Source organism: Idiotropiscis lumnitzeri, unplaced genomic scaffold, assembly GCF_059441095.1.
Source record: "Idiotropiscis lumnitzeri isolate Australia: NSW breed Sydney's pygmy pipehorse unplaced genomic scaffold, RoL_Ilum_1.0 HiC_scaffold_141, whole genome shotgun sequence".
Classification (NCBI taxonomy): Eukaryota; Metazoa; Chordata; class Actinopteri; order Syngnathiformes; family Syngnathidae; genus Idiotropiscis; species Idiotropiscis lumnitzeri.
Genome location: NW_028283679.1, coordinates 438,774 through 460,214, shown reverse-complemented (window position 1 = coordinate 460,214; position 21,441 = coordinate 438,774). Strand labels below are relative to the sequence as shown.

Genomic DNA, 21,441 nt, shown 5'->3' with positions numbered 1-21,441 from the left:
TATTACACAATTTTACATTGGAATTTCATTTAATAAAACATTGACAATTATCTTTACAAACACTGTGTATGATTCATCTTTTCATTTGTTGTTCAATGAGCAAAACAGTGGCGATCAAAACAGTGCAAATTAAATGACATTTTATAGGTATCTGGTTGCAATACAGTGAACCCTCGCTACTTCGCGGTTCACCTTTCGCGGGTTCAGTGCTTCGCGGGTCTAAAAAATATTCGGGGGCATTGTAGTTTCGCCGAGCGGCACGACGGGGCGCTGGAGTGGTTAGACGGCCGGCGTCCGCCGAAGAAGAACGTGGGCGAAGAGGAGAGTGGACAAAGAAGAGCACGTTCCCCCGGGCACGATTTGGGGCGACGTTTCGCGCGGTTCGGACCGTACCAGAGCTCCGGCCAGCGTGCGTGGCAGTTAAGCCGAAGAGGAACAACTTCCGCCCGGGCACTAGCGGGGCGACATTTCGCTCCGTTCGGGACCGTGCGAGAGCTCCGGAGGAGACCGGCCGGCGTGCGTGGTTGTTAAGCCGAAGAGGAACACCTTCCGCCCGGGCATGAGCGGAGCGCGAGGCTGTCAGTTATGAATGAATAAATGAATAAATAAATGAAGAATGCCAGGGCACACCGGACGGCGTACCAGCAGGTAAAAGTCGAAGTAATTAAATAAATACAAAAAGAAGTAATTGAATAAATACAAAAATAATGGCTGGGGAATAAAAAAATGTTTTAATAATTTTTTTTTTTTGTTATAACATGAATTTCACCCTCTCTCTCTCTACCCGTATATATATATATATATATATATATATATTATTATTTTATTTATTTCTTTTTTTAAGCATTTTTGAAGGTGCGCCGCTACTTCGCACTTTTTTTTTAAAGCATTTTTGAAGGTGCGCCGCTACTTCGCACTTTTTTTTTTTTAAGCATTTTTGAAGGTGCGCCGCTACTTCGCGGATTTTCAGTTTTCGCGGGTGGTCTCGGTCCCCATTAACCGCGATAACCGAGGGTTCACTGTAGTAAGTTACATTCTAATTTACATTGACAGGTAATGGAAATGACTACTGGTAACCTCAATTGAACTGTATTTCAGTCAGAATGCCTCAAACATCATAAAAAAATAAAACGTTGAGTATTATTTCTCCTTCAAAATGTCAGAAGAAATACTCTATAATGGCCTGACGACATTAACATAGCTTATAGTATATAGCAGGGGTGGGAAAACTTTTTTATTGGCGGGCCACAATGGGTTCTAAAATTTGACAGAGGGGCTGGACCAGGAGCAGATGGATGGAGTGTTTTGGTAACCTCATCTCATCTGAGAAAAAAAATACATTTAATTTTAAATGAAAGTGAACAAAAGCTTGTCTTTGAAAAACCACACTATTTTGAAAATAAAACATTAACAAGGTTTTTTTTTTTTTTTTTCAAATTCGGCGGGCCGGATTAAAACGTTTAACGGGCCGCATGTGGCCCCCGGGCCGTAGTTTTCTCACGCCGGTATATAGCATAGCGGCATAGGTTCCCTCGTCAACATCAAGTGAGTTACCCTCTTACCAAGACCAAAATACGGGGCTCTCCATCTCCCGGTCACTTCTCCAGACCCCAACAGTCACCCTCGTTGCGAGAACTTGGAGATTCGATGTTTATTTTTTTTCCGCTTCTTCAACTTCGTGTCTGATTCTTTTCTCTTCTCTGGCTCCAGGATTCCGCTGTCAATCAGATGACGATTGAGGCGGGACTTCCGGTTCAAAGTCACCCTCAGAGTTTGCAACCATTTGAGATGGCTTCTGTGGTAATAACAACTGTCATAGGTGCAATTTGCTCTATAAAGCATTAAAAAAAAAAAATAATAATAAATTACAAAAAATAGTCAAGTACAGCACTCGTCTCATAAACTAGGTAAGAATTTAGCGTTACTAACGTTGCTACACTATAAAGAGTGTTTTACTGACTAGCTAAACCCAGTTTGCTTAAACTGATCGTACACTGGACGAAATCTTACCGTTGTCTTTTTACAAATGGTTTTATGAAATTGTTGCAGAAATTGTTTTGCTGTGACGGAGGGCAAGTTTTATAAGGTTCGTTCATCGGGAAGGTTTTATATTAGACGAGGATGGTCTTGTTCTTCGGATTTTTTTTTTATTTATAAAAGGCCGAGCATTTGTATTTGCGCTCAGACTGTGTTGCACAGTGCACACGAACCAAAAGCTCTAAAGAAAACACAATACCCGATCCAAACGGAGGGACGTGTTATCTTTATCTTCCACACCGCCTATCTTGTACTGGCTTGCGGGGAGGTGCTGCCGCCTATCCCGTCTGACTTTGGGCGAAATGCGGGAGGGACGACCTGAACAGAGAAATACAAAAAGAAGCAGTACAGCGTCAGTGTAACTCCTTACGGGATAATATCCTCGTCGCATAAACAAGGTAAGAATTTCACGGTATGCATTTTGGTGAACTATAAAGCGTGCTTTACTGACTGGAGCGACGTCGAGTTAGCCTAAATGTATCGTGCATTGGACTAAATCTAGCAAGTTAGAATTATACGATTTGTTCTTCGGGAAGGTTTTATATTAGAGGAGGAATTAAGATCTTGCCCTTCGGACATTTTTTGTGATAAAAGGCCGAGCATTTGCATTTGCGCACAGTATTAGTCCACGAAACAAGAAATACCCATGTACAAATAACTTGCAATTATAATAGTTGGAGCTGTAACAAAGTGTTTTTCATACGGTGTTGTATAAATTAGCAGGAAATTAGAACACAAATTAAAACACGTACAGTAGATACAAGAAGAACAACGACAGTCACATGTTGAGTCGAAAGCTAAAGAATAAAAATGTGTCTTCAAAACGTTTTAAAAGTGGACAGAGAGGGGGCTTGCCTAACATTCAATGGAGAGTCAGGGAATGGACTCCGAGTGCAAGTTTCAGGCCATCTATCTCAAGAAAGAGCTTCTGATGCACCTCAAACGGGTACTGCAAATTTAGTAAGTTCAGCGCATAGTTAATTCCCATGAGCAGGAGACTGGCAACATTTCCACAACCTCATTTTCTTAAGCAACAATGGAAACAGAGGCATGGGATGTGTCTTCTTGTCCCTCACTTGCTTGGAAGACATAGAGTACGTGTGTCAAACTCAAGGCCCGGGGCCAGATCTGGCCCACAACCTAATTTTATGTTGCCCGCAAAGGGCAAATCATCTGCATCAACTTCCTGTTTCTAGCATATTTTCTTCACAACAACACTGAGATATGAGATATTGCCAATTATTTGTTACCAATCCTCCCCTTTTAAAATAAATTGAAAAATTGTTGAACAATTACTTACTAGCTTCTGATTTCAAAACTGGCTTTCCAATCAATTTATATGGGTTCACAGTCCCTCTGAGGGAAACCACAACTACGATGTGGCCCGTCCATAAAAATGAGTTTGACACCCCTGACATAGACCTTCAGTATTTGCTTGGCCTGGTCCTCTTTTGCTTGTTCTCTGCTGACTTCCTGAAAGAGCATATACATCCATGGTTAGGTGCATAATGTCCCAAATTTGTGTTTGCTTTTTATAGTTCTGAATATCGCTGTCTTCAGGCAGTATCCAAGAAGCTCCAGAATCTTCACCTTGCAGGAGACTTCCAATGGCACGTTTTTGCAATCATTAACACTGCATCATCCAAAGAGAGCAAACCATTTTCAACATTTGAGATTGGTCAGTAATATTTACAAGTAACACCCACTCGTGTGGATTGACCAATAGATTAGATCTAGAAAAACATGAAATTACTCAAATTATGACAACATGTTTCAGCCGGACACCAGTGATATGTGACAGTATTTGCAATCTGCATTACATGTTTATAACAGCATATATGAGAATCAAAAAATAAATAAAAAGGGCAATGAAAACGGAAATTAAAATAGAAACCTCAACCTCAAGGATAGGATTTTTGTAGAAATCTCAAAATCGAAACTTTGGACCTTCTGATTTATTTTGTCAATTACCCGAAAGTAACCTTTGCCAAATGCCAACCCTTTAGCCAGAGCAGGTCACATACTGGCAGCAATTAATTTATTTGAATATTGTGACAAATAAAAATGTTTGCTGCACAGTCTATGAGTTAATTGCAGCTTTAAAAACGTAATACTGTTGTAATTTACCTGGTAGTCCGTGATGAGTTCCTCTGCAGACTGTCCGAGGAATTTCATCAAGGAATGGATTATGCCCTCCCTTCCAGCTTCAACGTTTTGCTATTTAAAAAGACACAAGATGATTAAGTGTCTTAAATAAATAAAAGCTCACATATGCATTGCTTACATCCCAAAAAGTGCATCTCAACTTTAAATAAAAAAAATAGCAAGATATCCATAAGCTCTAACAGATCTTTTATTGTTTTATTCTGTTAATGCTTATGATGGACTTATCCAAAATAGTTTGATGCAAATTCTATTTGCAGTAATAAAACACAACCCTCTTACATGACTGAGTGAACTGAGCATAGGTCTTATTTCAGTGCCAGTAACTCGGCCTTTTTTTCCAAGTATCTCCTTCAATTCCAGGGTGTAAAGTTCCATCTTGGTTAGCCAGGTTCTCTCAAATTGAACATATGTAATTTGTTTGAACTCTTTCTTAATCTGAAACATTTTTCCCTCAATTAGAACATTTTCAAAATTAAGAAATCTAAATCACGATTTAAATTTTGATTAATCGTCCAGCACTAGAAGATACAGCAGCAGGTATTACTCCTCCTCTAAAATAATAAAGGCAGTACAATCATCACTTAATTTGACACAGAGTTTGGATTAATTGCTGGACTATGGTCTGATATTTGTCCCACTTGAAACTAAATCTGAATATTGGTTATTTGAATGTGAATATCTTAACTTTGATATTTGAATTGAAACCTGAATGTTTTGAATTGAACACTGAATTATTGAATTGAAAAACTGAATTCGAATTACATAAATTGTATATTTTTAATTTGATTCTGAATTTTTCGATCATAATGTTTTTGTTAAGAACTATATCCCAATAAACTTGAATGTAGGACTTTAAAATGCGTTTTTAATTCCTCAAAAAAAAGGTCTCCTCACCAAAAATTCAATACTGCATATGCTCAAATTCAGTTTACTAAGTAAAAATTCAAGACTCAGTGACAGACATACGGGAGCTTTAGGGTGCCTCAAGGATGTGCAATGGATTCCAATCACCTTCCACCTATCACATCAACCCCCCATCCTTCAGCAGATCCACTGGCTTCCAGTCAATCAACAAATCATTTTCAAAATTCTTCTATATATTTTCAAATCTATGGCTGGCGACCAGTTCAGGGTGTAGTGCGCCTTTCGCCCGTAGTCAGCTGGGATAGGCTCCAGCACCCTCCCGTGACCCTGTACCGGATAAGCGGAGTGGATAATGACATGACACATGACTTTCAAATCTCTTCACAACCTCGCCCCTCCCTACCTTTCAGACATCATCCATATTCCCACTCCATCCCGCGCTCTCCGGTCTTCATCCTCCTCACTCCACCCCTTGCCTGCCACCATGGGGGACAGAGCCTTCAGCGATTCGGTTCTCCAGCTCTGGAACTCTCTCCACCTGACCTCTGTAATTGCACCACCCTCCCTGTGTTTAAAACTAAACTCAAAACCAATCTGTTCCGCCTTAATTACTCTCTCCAATTCCAGATATGTCCCTCATCCACTTTATTGTATTTTATCCTGCTTGATTTACGTGTTGGTGTTTCTACCCGTATTTGTGTTTTTACTTTCGTATTTTACTCTGTACAGCGGCCTTGAGTGTCCTGAAAGATGCTTCCAAAAAAAAAAAATATATATATATATATATATATATATATATATATAAACACACACACACACACACACACACACACACACACACACACACACACATATATATGTTGTTTGTTTTTTTTTCATGGTGGAAAAAAATTTAATCTAAATAACTCTAATGAATTTGTCTTTTATCATGGTGGTCTGTAGGATGAATTGGATCAAGAGCCTGCCAAGTGCACCATGGTGGTGTTTGTTGTCCGGGAGGAAGAGGATCTTCAGCCACCACATTACATCGGGGCAGTTATTGTAGGTGTGAAGGTTCTTTGTCAGTTGCCATCTCTTGCACATAGATGTGTGATGCTGTTTGGCCTCATCTCTCCACTAAACCTGTCTTACCTAAGTAAGTTAAAACACGCTTTTGATGCACCACAAAAAAATACTCATGGAGATAGAACCAAACAAATTGACACGAATAGTGTGCGGTTTGAGTGTCAAACTAAATATTTGATAGCCCAAAAAAAAAACATTTCAGAATGTCCTTTTTAACCGTTTGTAGGTTGTATTCAGAGAAAAAAACTACAGCATTTTTCTAAAACAAAATTACATCAATTTAATGTCTTTATTCCAAAGTAACAATATATATATATATATATATATATATATATATATATATATATATGTGTATATATATGTGTATATATATATATATACACAGACCAGTTGTCCTTTCATTTTACCATGAAGAGTCCTGAGACCTCTATGGCCCTGGTTAGACGACCACCCACCGCTGTGTTGTTGGGAATAAATGTGCAACATTGTTCACCGAACATAGCACAAACACCACCTCTCTCATCCAACAATACATCAACAGTCATCCTGTTTCGGAATGCCATTAGAGATTGGTTGATAGCCGTTCATGCACAGTTTCAAACCCACTTTGCGTCCAATTACCTAATTTTTGCACGTTGTGATGATGCAGTTGACCTGTCTGCGTTCTTTGTTCTTCGTTCGAGGACTCAAATCCTGTTACTTGATCTGTTAATTTACACTTACTTACTTACTTACACTAAGGAGAACACCGATGGCTTCCATGTATGTTGAATCATTTTTTTTTTTTTTTTTGCCGTGATACTCTGCTTTCTCTTTTTTAACGTCACCGATGTCCTGTCATGACATTGGACAGTTCACACAGTTTATTAACAAACAATATAAAACATACCATTTACGATCAATCAATTACATTTTGTGAAATGGCACTCTCCAGAAACTACCAATAATCTATAAGCAGGGCCTAGTTATGAAAAACACATACAGATATGCACTAAGTCTCAAAACCTTTTACATTTTTGGGTGATTTATCAAATGATCTATCATATCCACACCACCACCAGATTTCCCCTCTTGATAGTGGATTGAAGTTTATTTCAACCACTATCAAAACCAGACACAGTGGTGGTGAAAAGATTCCTAACCGCTTAGCTCTGTCAGCAACATTAATGCTATTTAAATTTTCAAGAGCAACTATCATAGAAAACATGTTCATCTACATCAACTCTAGTCACAGGATACACGCTGACCCAATCCATACATGTATTATCAAGATAAGCATTAATATAATATCAATAATACAATTTCATTTGCTTATTTTGGATATCTCGTTGTCCAATTGCTATCTTTTCACGAAAGTACAGACTTTCTCCTGTAACTTTGTTCTGTGGACCAATAGTTGCCCACTTGAGTATTACTCATGGTTCCAACTCAAATCTATCAACATGTCGTCCAAGCTCCACAAATATGTCCCATCACTTTTTTTTTTTCAATTATCTGCTTGGTGTTTGCAAATCCATTTTGATTAGTAATTGGGATTCTTACTGTTGGTATTGTACTATAGTCACATCATAGTTTGTTTATGTAACTCTGGGTTGTTCCCACATATAACACAACAACAAAAATATCAGAATAAAATTGTATACATCCAACATAGAACAGCTGCTTTTAACCACTTCAGGGTCATTTTGTCTGAAATATCCCCTCTACTTAGTCTGGTGTCTTATGAAATAAGACCACCCTATCATCAGACTTCCGCTCATCTCCTTTGTAGGAGATTTCAACCAAAATGACCTTTTTACATGTGTCAAATGAACCAATGTTGACTCTTCTACTATATTTACAGCTGTGAGAGCTGTCAATAAAACTAAACATGGCATTCCCCCTTGGGTAATTACATATGTCTTATTTTCAAACGTCTTTCAAGCATCCAGTCTCCTGGCTCCACTAGTTTAGTGCCCTGCTAGGAGACAGAAAGATCCTCACCACTCTAAATTTGTGCCTGTCTTTGTTTTTCTAACACTTTTCACATGTAGTCAGCTAAAGTTGCTTCAGCATCTATTTCCCATTTGTTCTTAAATTTGAGGTATTCTATAAGGCCTTCCAAACAATGTTTTACAACGTCTCGGTCCTAAATACAATGAAATACAATACAGTGCAACTCTCTGTATATAACTCAAATTAACTCACATAAACACATTTACAGTAGATACCAGAAAAACAACAGAACAGCAACAGTCTCATGCTGAGTCAAAGGCCCGAATATTCATCTTCAAGCGAGGTTTAAAAGTGGACAGAGAGGCGACTCGCATAACATTCAATGGAAAGTCACAGTGCTTGTCGTTTTTACAAACAGTTTTACTAATTTCCATACACTGTGTCCACTGCCTCCCCGTTTCCTCAATGCATAGCCTTTTCACTTTTTTTTTTTTTGTTCATTCTTTTCACCAATCCAGAGCTTTGAGGGTGGTAAGCACAATTATCTTTCAAATCAACGTGAAACATTCCTATCTCTTTCACAAGTTAGTTAACAAAATGGGTACTATTATCACTGTTTATTATTTTCAGGAATACCATATCTCGGAATGATATCCTTACAAAGTACTTTTGCCACTGTCAATGCATCTGGATTTGTTGGTTAGAAAGAGTTCTAACCATTTCGAATTCACATCTATGATGACCAAACATTTATTTTATTTTTTTTCTTCACTTTGGTTTTTATCAAATAAGTCCATATGAATAATTTGAAATGGATATTGTGGTGTAGGAAAGCGTCCTCTGCGTGGACTCAAATTACCTTGTGAATTGTGTTTCGCACACGTTAAACATGCCCTACAAAAATGTTTCGAATAAGCATTAAAGCCGTAAGCCGTATAATAACGTAATATCTGATGCACCATTTCCCCTGTTGAGACATGTGTTATCCCATGACTCAATATAGCAGCCCATTTGTAAAGATTATTGTTTGGTCATACAGAGATCACGTAGCGATGTTACACCATTTTCCTCCAAAGCCTTTGTTTAACTTTGGGACTTCTATCACTAAAACGTGTATGTCCGCAACAGCTTCTTTAGCTGTATTGTCTGCAATGTGTATTCAAGGAAAACACTTATGCAATGTATGCGCTACACATTTTAAGACGACTATATGTGTAAATAGTAACACAATTTACTCTCTTTAGTTTACACGCTTTTGTTTAAGATACTAATTCTGTTGCATGAGCTGAGTAATTTGAGGAGTAACTGCTAAGTTCTTTTTCCCAGTGTCATTTGATACAACTACAGTATTTTATTTATTTATTTATTTATTTATTTCCATCTACAAATAGCACTTCTCCGTTTTCTGAAGGCGAATCTTTTTGATGCCTTTACTTTTGGTTACTTTTTTCTACTAACTCATAACAATCTAGTTTTGTACCATCCTCCTGACATAATAATGACAGCCGGGTTTAATGTTGTACATCTCTCTATAATCAGATGTGGTTTTGATAACAATGTATTCATACACTATAAATGTCCCGCCGGTGACAAAAACGTCATGTTCATCAGCAAAAGCAATGCAGAAACCGCACGTGGTACTCTCAAAACCAGAGGATGGAACAAAACTATGGTTGCACTTGTTTCTGCAATTTCCAGATTGTGGGACTAATAAAAGACCATCTTTATCTTAATCTTATATCTACAGCAATAGATACTGCATTAACTGTTCTCATGCAGTGCTTCAATGCACATTCTACGTTGTCTAGTTTGGAATAGAAGTATGCGATTGGTTTCATCTTATCTCCATGTTTCTACACTAAAACTAAGGCCTTTTGCATCTGGACAAAGGGTCAGTGCCATACTTAATACGAACACTTGTTTCCTTTCACAAAAGCTGAATATGCTTTATCAGTCCAGTGTAAGGACAATGTCATTTAGAGGTTTTCCTCATTCATCATTTTACTCAGTGGCACAGTAATTTCTGCATAATTTGGAACTCAGACTTTACAATAATTTGTTAATCTTAAGCATGTTAATTTTATTTTTATTTCCTATTTTTCTAACTTTATGACTCATTTTACTTCAACCAGTTCTACCTCAAAGTGAACAAGTACACATCAATGTTATTTGTAGTCTCTAATTTCTTCTCTGCTTTAATTCCTTGGATGTTAAGATGGCGGCGCGCATGGACGCAGCGGCTAACAGCTCCCCCTCACAGTGCTCCTTATTACTTTTTATTAGTGTTTGCTTGCTCTTATTGGCATCAACTGAGGCACAACATCGATATACCCGCCAGGACATCGTGAACATTGGATATCGATGCGAAATAACCATCACAGAGGAATTTTGCTATGATCGCAAAATTCCGAACGAACTGGCGAGGCTGCCCGGCTCACCGTGGCTGGTCATCGGGACCGGGAGGCGGCGCAGGCGACGCAGAGAGAGGAAGCAGAAGCGAGGCTGCAGGTCCGGTGTCTTGCAACGGCTGCGACGGCAGCCCCATAGGCAACCACTACCGAGTCTGCACCTCACCAACGCCAGATCCGTGGTCCACAAAATCGACGACCTGGGATTACAAATCCTGGGAAACCGCTATGTGCGCGATAGCAGTGTGATCGTCGTCACGGAAACCTGGCTGCACGCAGACGTCCCCGACGCTAGCATCCAGCTGGCCGGGCGCTCGCTACATCGCGCGGATCGGACGAGGGACACCGGTAAGAGGAGGGGCGGGGGGCTCTGTGTTTACGTGCATGAGAACTGGTGCGGCGATAGCACGATCGTCGAGAAGCACTCTTCCCCCGACATCGAGTTCATGTCCGTTAAATGCCGGCCTTATTTTCTCCCGAGGGAGCTAACGGTAGTGATTCTCACAGCTGTTTACATCCCTCCCGACGCTAGCACTAGCACGGCGCTCTCGCTACTCGCGTGCGTCATCAATAAACATCAGCGGGCGCACCCTGATGGCGGTCACATTGTAGCGGGAGACTTTAATAAGGCCAATTTAAAGACTGTACTCCCAGAGTTTCACCAGCATGTCAAGTGCCCGACGAGGGGAGACAACACTCTCGACCATGTGTACTCGAACATCAAGCACGCATACAGAGCCCTCCCACTCGCCCCCCTCGGCCAGTCAGACCACCTGTCCTTGCAGCTCGCACCTGCGTACACCCCTCTCAGGCGCAGATTCAGGCCTACCACAAAGACTGTGAAAACCTGGCGTGACGACGCCATGAGTGAATTACAGGACTGCTTTCATGACACAAACTGGGACCTCTTTGATCATCAGGACCTTGATGTCTACACGCATTGTGTACTGGACTACATCAAGTTCTGCATGGAAACTGTGTCCCAACAAAAGACTATACGGACCTTCCCAAATGCGAAGCCCTGGATGTCCAGCAGGGTTCGCGCTCTCCTCAAGGCCCGTGACGCTGCCTTCAGGTCAGGCGACAAAGCCCAGTACAGGGTGGCTCGTGCTGACCTGAGCAAAGGCATCAAGCTAGCAAAGGCAACCTACAAGGGGAGGCTGGAGGCCCACCTTGCCAGTAACAGACCACGGGAGGTGTGGCAGGGTCTACGGAGCATCACCAACTTCCGTGGCAGCAGCACGACCTCTGCAGACCCGAGTGCATCGCTGGCAGAGGAGCTTAACTGCTTCTTCGCTCGCTTTGACTCGCCCCAACCATCACACCCCCGCACTTCAAGCTCCAACTCCCCCCCACTCATCGTAGAGGAACACGGTCAACCCCAGGAAAAGCTACTGGACCCGACGGAATACCAGGCAAGGTCCTCAGAGCATGTGCCCACCAACTGTCACATGTTTTCTGCAGGATCTTCAACCGCTCCCTGGCTCAGGCAGTCATCCCCTCCTGCTTGAAAACCTCCACCATTATTCCTGTCCCCAAAAAGTCACCAGCCGTCCACCTGAATGACTACCGTCCTGTTGCTCTCACACCAGTCATTATGAAGTGCTTCGAGAGGCTGGTTCTCCAGCACATCAGGGACTGCCTTCCTCCCACTCTGGACCCCTACCAGTTTGCATACTGGGCTAACAGATCCACTGAGGACGCCATCGACACTGCTCTGCATGTTGTACTGGGCCACCTGGAACAACAGCGGAGCTATGCAAGGATGCTCTTTGTGGACTACAGCTCGGCATTCAACACGATCATCCCAGACATCCTCGTCGCCAAACTGGACACTCTCGGCCTCCCTGCCCTCACACGCATCTGGATTAAGGACTTTCTGACCAACAGACCCCAGACTGTGTTGCTCGGCCCCTACACGTCCTCCACCCTCATGCTGAGCACCGGTTCCCCCCAAGGATGCGTGCTGAGCCCTCTCCTGTACGCCCTCTACACCTACGACTGCAGCCCGGCCCACGGCAACAACACCATCGTCAAGTTTGCTGACGACACGACAGTGGTCGGTCTGATCTCGGAAGGTTACGAGACAGCCTACAGAGAGGAGGTAAAGAGACTGACAACTTGGTGCAAGGACAACAGACTGCACCTTAACTCTGCTAAAACAAAGGAGATTGTCGTCGACTTCAGGAGGAACAAGACGCTGCCGCCCCCCCTCTGCATCGAAGGCGTGTGTGTGGAGAGGGTCCACACGTTCAAGTTCCTGGGAGTACAGATCTCTGATGACCTTTCTTGGAGTCACAACACCACAGCAGTGGTAAAGAAGGTCCGCCAACGTCTGCACTTCCTGAGAGTCCTCAGGAAATTCAACCTGGACAGGAAGCTGCTGCTGGCCTTCTACCACTCGTCCATCGAGAGCCTGCTGACGTACTGTGTCTCCACCTGGTACAGCGGCTGCACTGAGGCGGACAGAGTGAGGCTCCAGAGGACAGTCAAAACAGCGCAAAGGATTATTGGCTGCCCTCTCCCCTCGCTGTCGGACATCTACACCGCCCGGTGCCTCAGAAGGGCTCTCAACATCGTCAAAGACAATACCCACCCAAACTCACACCTGTTCGACCTGTTGCCCTCTGGCAGGCGCTACAGATGCATCAAATCAAGGACCAATAGACTGAGAAACAGTTTCTTTCCGAGAGCCATCTCCATACTGAACTCTCACACACACACGAGACCACCCTAACCTTGCAAAACAGCATTGTGATGTGTTTCTATATGCCCTATTCAGTCTTATTTATTTATCTAATTTATATATTTGTCTGTATTATTGTTGTATTGCACTGGAGAGGGGAGCCCTCTAATCTCGTTGCACACTTGAGTACAATGACAATAAAGGGATTTCTATTTCTATTTCTATTTCTAATGTAAATACTAGCCCTTCTTATCAAATTACCATCTTTTTTTTCCGTGTCATTTCCATCTGTGCATTTCATTCCAGTTACTAACTACAGTTACCTTAATAGAAAGATCATCAACTGAAGTATGAAACATAACATATTTATTTCTTCAAATCATCCTTACAGCAGAACCTAATTCTTATCCTTATTCATTTGTTCAAGTCACACCTTCTTCAATCACCAAACTCTCTCTCTGACTTCCTCCCCCTACTTGGGAACGAGCATCTAACTTCAAAGAGCTGTTAACTCTTTGTTACAGCACACTCATGAGTTACGATTACACCAATACCCATTGCCCTCTGTCAAACTTTCCTCACTCCTTTTTTTTTTTTTATTTTCCAAATTCACTGTAGCCTTACCAAAGCCACTCAAAACTATCAAGGTATCAAATCAAAAACTACAAAATCAGGAAACACCTATGCTCCTACAAGGGTTTCTCATGCTCACTTCTTCATTCAATTAAGATTTCACAACACCTACTCCTCTCTTTCTGAAAAAGACACAAGTATACAATTAAGTAAAACCCATCATCAGAATGATATACCTTGTCTGTCGGATCATGTAAGTATAAATTGTGCCATCAATAATCTTTTTCTGTAAATTAATCACATCCCCACAACTTGGGCTCTCATTGTTCTGTAAAAGTAAACCTAATTTCAATTCATGCAACCAACTCAGTGTCCTTCTGGGTCCCTCAACCACACAGGTTCTAATTCTTTTACTCTAGACAGTTTTCCACTTGCAAATCTGACTATGACACATTTCTCTTGCTCTATCATTTGGAATTAATTTATTACAAGCAATCCTACATGCACCAGTGTCACATAAAAAGGTAATTGGTGACCCATTTACCAATAAGGTTATTTCAGCTCAGTTATTTCATCAAAGGCCAATATCTCTTGTAAATTTAGGAGGACCTCTTCATCTAGAAACTCATCTGTTCCTTGATCAGCCTCTAAATCCTGTTTAGATGCTTCCTATCCTAGTCATGCTGAAGGTTGCTTTTTCTCAGGGCAATCTCTTGCTATATGGCCTTCTTTACCACAACGCCAGCAGCCTGATGTATTTTGCCTGTTTGCTCCTCTTCCTATTCTTCCTCCTCTCTGTCGTCTGCCCCTTTGTCCTCTAAAGCTACCGGCCCTTTCCACCTCGATAAAAGACCTCCTGTCCTACCTGTCCTACCTGACCTGTCCTGTCTATAGACCTCTGCTTCTTTTTATTTTCTATCTTCTCAGCATGGAGGGCGTGATTTACATACTCCTCCAGGGTACCTGTTGGCAGGCAAATGAAATATTTATTTACCCACTTATGAATTACCTCTCTTGAGCCTGCATGTAAAGCATTCTTCAACTGCTGTTGAAATGGCCCATTTACATTACCATTTTCCTGTAGCCCGCTGTGATTTTTAAACACAGCTGTCATTCTCACTTTGTGTTGCTCAAAAGTCTCATCATCCTTTTGTTTTACTCTTCCTATTTCAGTGTAATTTGCTCTATCTGACTTTTCGCATTCCTTTCCTTTGCTTATTTTGTTTTCATTCTCTTTTTGTTTCCTGTATCCCTCTTCTCTTTTTAAGGCTACCCTCATCCAATATTCTGTTTCCTCAAAGCCATTTTTCTTCATCTTTTTGGGGTCTTTTTCGTCTTTCCTATGATTGATCCCTGCAATGCGGCTATTTTTTGTGTATTTAACTGACCATTAAAGCCATGTTCAGTTATCCATGTATCTAAATACTGAGTTTTATCAGGATCCTGTTTTTCGATGAACTTCCAATCTCTACACTGCAGCGTATCCCTGGGTTTTATTTTACTACCTAATATCCCCATTTTAGAAAATTTGGACCAGTTTGTCAACACCTAAGGTGTTCTAAAAACTGGTTTCTCATCAGTAGGACAGCAACTCAAATTTCCTGTTGTGGTAATTCTCAATTCAACCTTTTCAGGTGGAGAATTATTGCCTTTGCATCCACACCAGTCTGCTGTGTACAACCCTACTGTATTACATCGGATAAAATACCAAGTGGTATTTGTAATCCCCAATCACACCGTTCACTCACTTTACATACGGTTTGCGCAAACATTCACACACGGAATTTAAGTGTACACACAGACTCCGCCGTCCTACTTTCTCCACGGAATTTCTCGGACTCCGCCGTCATATACCTGCCATTGACTAGTATTCACAGGGTTTTTTTATTTCTCACTCCACTGTCCTTCATGGACCTGCCATCGACTAGTATGCACAGGATTTCTTATCTATACACAATTTCTTTCTCTTTTCTCTATCTTTCTTTCTTTCTCTTTTCTTATTTATCTCTACTTCATGTCTTTCTTTGCTTTTTTTTCTTTTTTATGTTTTATTTTTATTTATTTATTCTTAATGCTCATTTATTTATTCTGAACACTTATTTATTTATTCTTAACGCGCAATGACCTCCAGTCAGTCACTTCCCCCCTAAAAAAAAATATCTCACCACTGTTGTCTTCCCTCCATTGGATCGCCGTCAACCGTCAGATCCCAGCTGGTGGGGTGAGGTCCAGTCCTGGAAAAGGATTTTTAGGCTCTCTCTAGTGAGCCTGCCATGGCCATGGTCTTTCTGGAGTTCACCACACCCGCTGGAATCCTCAGGTATCTTGGCTTCCCGCTCGAAGGACCAAAATAATGTCAGGTTCAATCACCTAAGCATTCACTGAACAAAGGCAAAATGAATGAAAGGAAGACAAGAGTTGATCTTTTACTCGCGAGGAGAACGAACGGAGGTGTGCTCAGTTACATCTCCAACTTCGTTCTGGAGCACACTCCGCCGAGCCCTCTATTTTATTTGGGAAGTCCCTAAACAATACAATGTATTTGCACTAAGGAACGAAGGGGGGAGCACCAGCAGGAACATGTAAACATTTCAGACACAAGAGGAAAGACAGACATCAATGGCAGTCATTTACTGATTGAAAAGGCAGATATGCCTTTTAGTGCTCTGGCACTAAAGTCTCAGTCCTTTTGGTTCAGAGGTGTGTCTCGGCACACCTCCTTTGATGTTGTAGACGTTGATCCTGTCTTCAGGCATCCGCTTCTCTTGAAGTCTTCTCATCCATATGGTCAAACATAGGTCACACTGTGGAACAATTCTTTTGCAATACTAATAGAGTAAAATATGGGATAAAATATATCTTCAACCTAACAATAGTGTAAACTGACATACTGAAGACTGGACAGTCATTAATTTGATTGTCCAGTCTTTCCCTCATGAGATAATGCTTCACTTAGAAAATGTGTACAGCGCGAGCTGAAAATGCATTTGCAGTACTAAACTACCACATTTCTATAACAGCTTAATTCAACGTTTCCAATGTAAATTTCTTCCTTTATATAGTGTAAACTGACATACTGAAGACTGGACAGTCATTAATTTGATTGTCCAGTATTTCCCTTATGAGATATTGCCTCACTTTGCAAATGTGCACAGCGCAAGCTGAAAATGCATTTGCAGCACAATAAAAACCCAAACTTCTATAACAGCTAAACCAAACGTTTCCAATGAAAGATTCCACCTTTATATCGTGGAAAAAGACATCCTGAAGCCTGGACAGTCATTAATTTGATTGTCCAGTATTTCCCTTATGAGATAATGCCTCACATAGCAGAATCATAAAAACATGGACGTGATGGTAAACTGTCCATTGTGCCGATAGATGGTATTCTCATGAGGTTAGGCTTGCTATGGAGAGTGGCATGGGGGTTGTGTCTCATGGTTGGAATGGGAAAGATGTCAATTTGGGACACATCGTCAGTAGTGTTCCATCAAATCACTGGGTGTTTCGGCCTTTATCACTAGACACCCTCATCGATGGTGGCCAGCGGCCGGTTGATCACGCCCGCGCTTATGTCCCATGCCCAATTAACTGTGGTGGATGGTTCTGCCCTGGGTACTCAAGTGGGATGACGCAGATTAGTGGTGGGATGGGGAGGGGGGACGGGGGTCATGTTGCTGATCTATGAGCCCAGTAGGGGTCCTTCCTCTTCATCCAGATCCACTGGCTGCTTCTTTCAGCCGCTTTAGAGAGCGATCTGACTGTGTGCCGCAGAGCCTGTCCATGGATTCCCAGGTCTTTCAGCAGCTTGATGGTTGATGAGGCCAGAAACCCTCTGCATCCAACTTCGACGGGATAGACCTTGGCTTTCCACCCTCGTTGTTGTGCGTCCGCCGCCAGTTCAGTGTAGCGCAACTTCTTACGCTCATAGGCCTCTTCAACTGCATTTTCCCACGGGACTGTGAGCTCTGCAATGTAGACAGTCTTCAATGAATGGGACCACAGCACTAAGTCTGGCCTTAGGGTGGTGGTTGCAATCTCTGCTGGGAAGATTAGTTGCTGACCTATATCGACCAGCATCTTCCAATCCCGAGCCTTGGTTAGCTGACCAACTTCTGGCTTGAGAAAAGGATGGTTGGGCTTTTCCTGTCCCTCTCGGACAAATTTTGGTGCTGTAATGGTAGTGGTGGCTCTTAAGGGCAAGGAGTTGATGGTAGTTCTCCTGCTTTCAAGCACTGCTGCCAAGCTCTTGAGGACCTGGTTGTGCCTCCAGGTATAGCGGCCTTGTGTGAGGCTGGTCTTACAACCAGTCAGGATGTGTTTGAGAGTTGCTGGTGTTGGGCAGAGGGCACAGGTTGGATCTTCGCCATACCACTGGTGGAGGTTTTTTGGGGATGGCAGCACGTCATTGGTAGCTCTGATGATGAAGCTGATGTTGCTAGCTTCCATCTCCCAGAGATCCCTCCAGCCAAGCTTTCTTTTCTCCAGGCCTTCCCACCTCATCCACTGTCCCTGCTTGGCAAGCGAGACAGCCTTTGCAGACCTTTCAGCCTCTTCCTGGCGGCGCACCTCCTCCACGACCATTTTTTTCCTCTCTGCGGTTGAGGCCTTACACCAAGTTGGTTTGCTTGCTGTAAGGCCAAAGCCTCCTCTTCCCCTCTGGACGTGTCCCACAATATCGCTGTGCCTCAGGGCTGCTGTGGCATGCTGCACTGCACTGGATGGTGTCCATTTCCGTGCAGTTGACAGGGGTGGTGCCGTTTCACTGATGGTCCGGTCTCTGGAGTCCGTCAGCGTCATCTGTAGTCTCACTTTAGAGCACTTGTATTCTTCAGTGAGACTTGTGATGGGCAGTTCGAGGACTCCTTTGCCATAGAGGCTGATGTTATTCAGACAGCGTGGGACACCAAGCCACTGTTTCACATATACTGTGATGGCTCGCTCCATCTTCTCCACAGTTGTTAGTGGGACCTCGTAGACAGTGAGTGGCCACATCACGAGAGGGAGAAGCCCAAATTGCAGACACCAGAGCTTGAGCTTCCCTGGTAGTGGAGTCTTGTTGATGTTGTTCAGATCGTTGATGATATCCTGTCTTAGCTGCTGCACCTGGTTTTTATCCTTAAGACTTGAGTCATACCATCTGCCCAGGCTTTTGACAGGTTGTTCTGCCACCGTTGGTATTGGTTCGTCACCAATGCAGAACTTCACGTCTTTTAGCTCTCCCTTGATTATCGAGATGCTACGTGACTTGTTCGGCTTGATTTTCATCCGGGCCCAGCTGATGTTTTCCTGCAGCTTACTAAGTAGCCGCCTGGTGCAAGCTGCAGTGGTGGTCAGAGTGGTCATGTCGTCCATATATACTCGGACGGTGGAAGGCGGATCCCGTTCCTGGTTCGCTCACCCCGCCACCCATTTTGAGGCCCTGATGATGACCTCCATGGCCATTGTAAAGGCCAGGGGTGAGATCGTGCAACCTGCCATGATGCCTACTTCTACTTGCTGCCATGATGTTTTGAAGTCGGGTGTTGTGAAGCACAGCTGCAGGTCTTCAAAGTAGAATTTTACCAAGGTAGTGATGGATGTTGGAACGCGGAAGAAGTTGAAGGACTCCCAGAGAAGGCTATGCGGAACTGAACCAAAGGCATTGGCTAGGTCGAGAAAGATGACATGAAGATCCCCTTTGTTCTTCTTCGCTGCTTGAATCTGATGCCAGATCATACTGGTGTGCTCCAAGCAGCCAGAGAATCCAGAAATTCCAGCCTTTTGTACGGATGTGTCAATGTACTCGTTTTTTCTCCAGGTAGGTGGTGTGTGTCAAGACGCTGAAAAAGATTTTCCCTTCAACGTTGAGAAGGCTGATTGGCCGAAATTGACTGATATCTGCGTCCTTCTCTTTTGGAATTAGTACACCTCCAGCCCTTCGCCATGCCTTTGGTATTATCCCCTTCTGCCAGACGATTCTCATTAGCCTCCAAAGATAGCGTAGGACATCTGGTGAGTTCTTGTAGAGCTTATATGACACTCCATTTGGTCCTGGTGCAGATCCTGATCTTGCACGCCCACCATGTTCTCCACTTCTTTCCATTTTGGAGGGCCGGTCTCGATGTTGACCTCTGGTGGTCGAATGGGGGGGATATCATGTGGGATGGCTAGCTGTTCATGCCTTTTCGTGTCTTGGTAGACCTTTTCCAGGTGCTCTTCAAGTTCCTTCTTTGAAGTTTGCAGGAACCCGCTTTTGTCCTTAGCGAAGAGATCTTTGACAAACTTGAAGGGATTTTTATAGAACAGGGTTCTTGTGTGTTCCTTCTTCCTGCGAAGTTTCCTCAAGTTCTCTGCTCTTCGTAAGGTTTTCAACCGGAGCTTGATGTCCCCATGGAGCAGCATGAGACCTTCTCTCTCTGGATCAGAGGCTTTTCTCCACTGTTTCCGCAGGTCCCTTCTTTCCCTGATCAGTCTCTCTATCTCTTGTTGCCTCCTAGGTTTGGTTGGTGGTGGTATTTTGTTGGTGGTTTTCCAGCTGTTCACTCCAAAGCGCTCCTCTCCATAGTGGTAGATGATGTCACCGATGTGTTCCAGCTTTCTCTCTGCAGTGCCCACTTGTTGCTCCAACATTTTCACCAGGTCGTTATTGACGGTTTCCCACTCTCTCTTCTCAATAGTTTTGGGCCACCTCACACTCTGTCTGTGCCCTTTGATCTTGTTCTCTTTGGGAGGTCTCTGTGGCTGGGTGGGTTCTACCTCCTGCAATTCTGTGTTTATAATACCCTCCTCAGTGACAGGGGGGCTGATGCTCTGCGAACTTTGGGTTTTTTCCCGTCGCTGTGCTTCACTCGACTGATTTGACGCATTACTTCGTAAGAAGTATTGGTCAATGCGAGGCCCTTGACTCGGCTTTCCCAAACACCGCTTCTTTCCTTGGTGGATCTTCAACCCTGTAACTGATGTTACTTTTGCCCAGCCACAGGTGCAGACCTGAAGTGAGTGTCCTGCTGCCATTGTCTCATGCACCGTGTTCTTGCTCGTAGTCATGTTTGTTCCTAGGTCTGTAACCGTGTGGTCAGTCATTGAGCCATCTTGCGCCCCCGCTCTCGCAGGCTGTAGGGGTGTCATTCTTTGTAGACTTTCTGTAGCACTTGGCGGGTGTCTCCAACAAACTGAACACAGTGTCAGAGACTGCCAGCATGGGTAGCTAGCCCATGTCAGCCCCAGTGGGGTCTATTCCCTCCTGTCAGCAGTCTCTCCAGGCTGTCACACAGACTTTTTCTAAGTGTTGCTGTATCTCATGAAGGAAATACTGGACAAAGAAATTAATGACTTCCCAGGCTTCAGGATGCATTTTTACACTATATAAATGTGGAAATTTACATTGGAAAAGTTTGGTTTAGCTGTTAATGAAGTTTCGTTTTTTTAGTGCTGCAAATTCATTGTCTGCTGGCGCTGTACACTTTTTCTAAGTGTTGCAATATCTCATGAAGGAAATACTGGACAATCAAATTAATGACTTCCCAGGCTTCAGGATGCCTTTTTACACTATATAAATGTGGAAATTTACATTGGAAACGTTTGGTTTAGCTGTTAATGAAGTTTCGTTTTTTTAGTGCTGCAAATTCATTGTCTGCTGGCGCTGTACACTTTTTCTAAGTGTTGCAATATCTCATGAAGGAAATACTGGACAATCAAATTAATGACTTTCCAGGCTTCAGGATG

General features: G+C 42.9%; 1 long non-coding RNA gene across 1 annotated transcript; it reads right to left on the bottom strand.

The window, feature by feature from the left end:
• Positions 1–830: 830 nt before the first annotated feature.
• Positions 831–1,015, bottom strand: LOC148315079 (uncharacterized). Its single transcript, XR_015841296.1, has 2 exons — positions 918–1,015; positions 831–873 (listed from the first exon to the last, which is right to left on the bottom strand). It is a non-coding gene; the product is annotated as an uncharacterized LOC148315079 (long non-coding RNA).
• Positions 1,016–21,441: the final 20,426 nt, after the last annotated feature.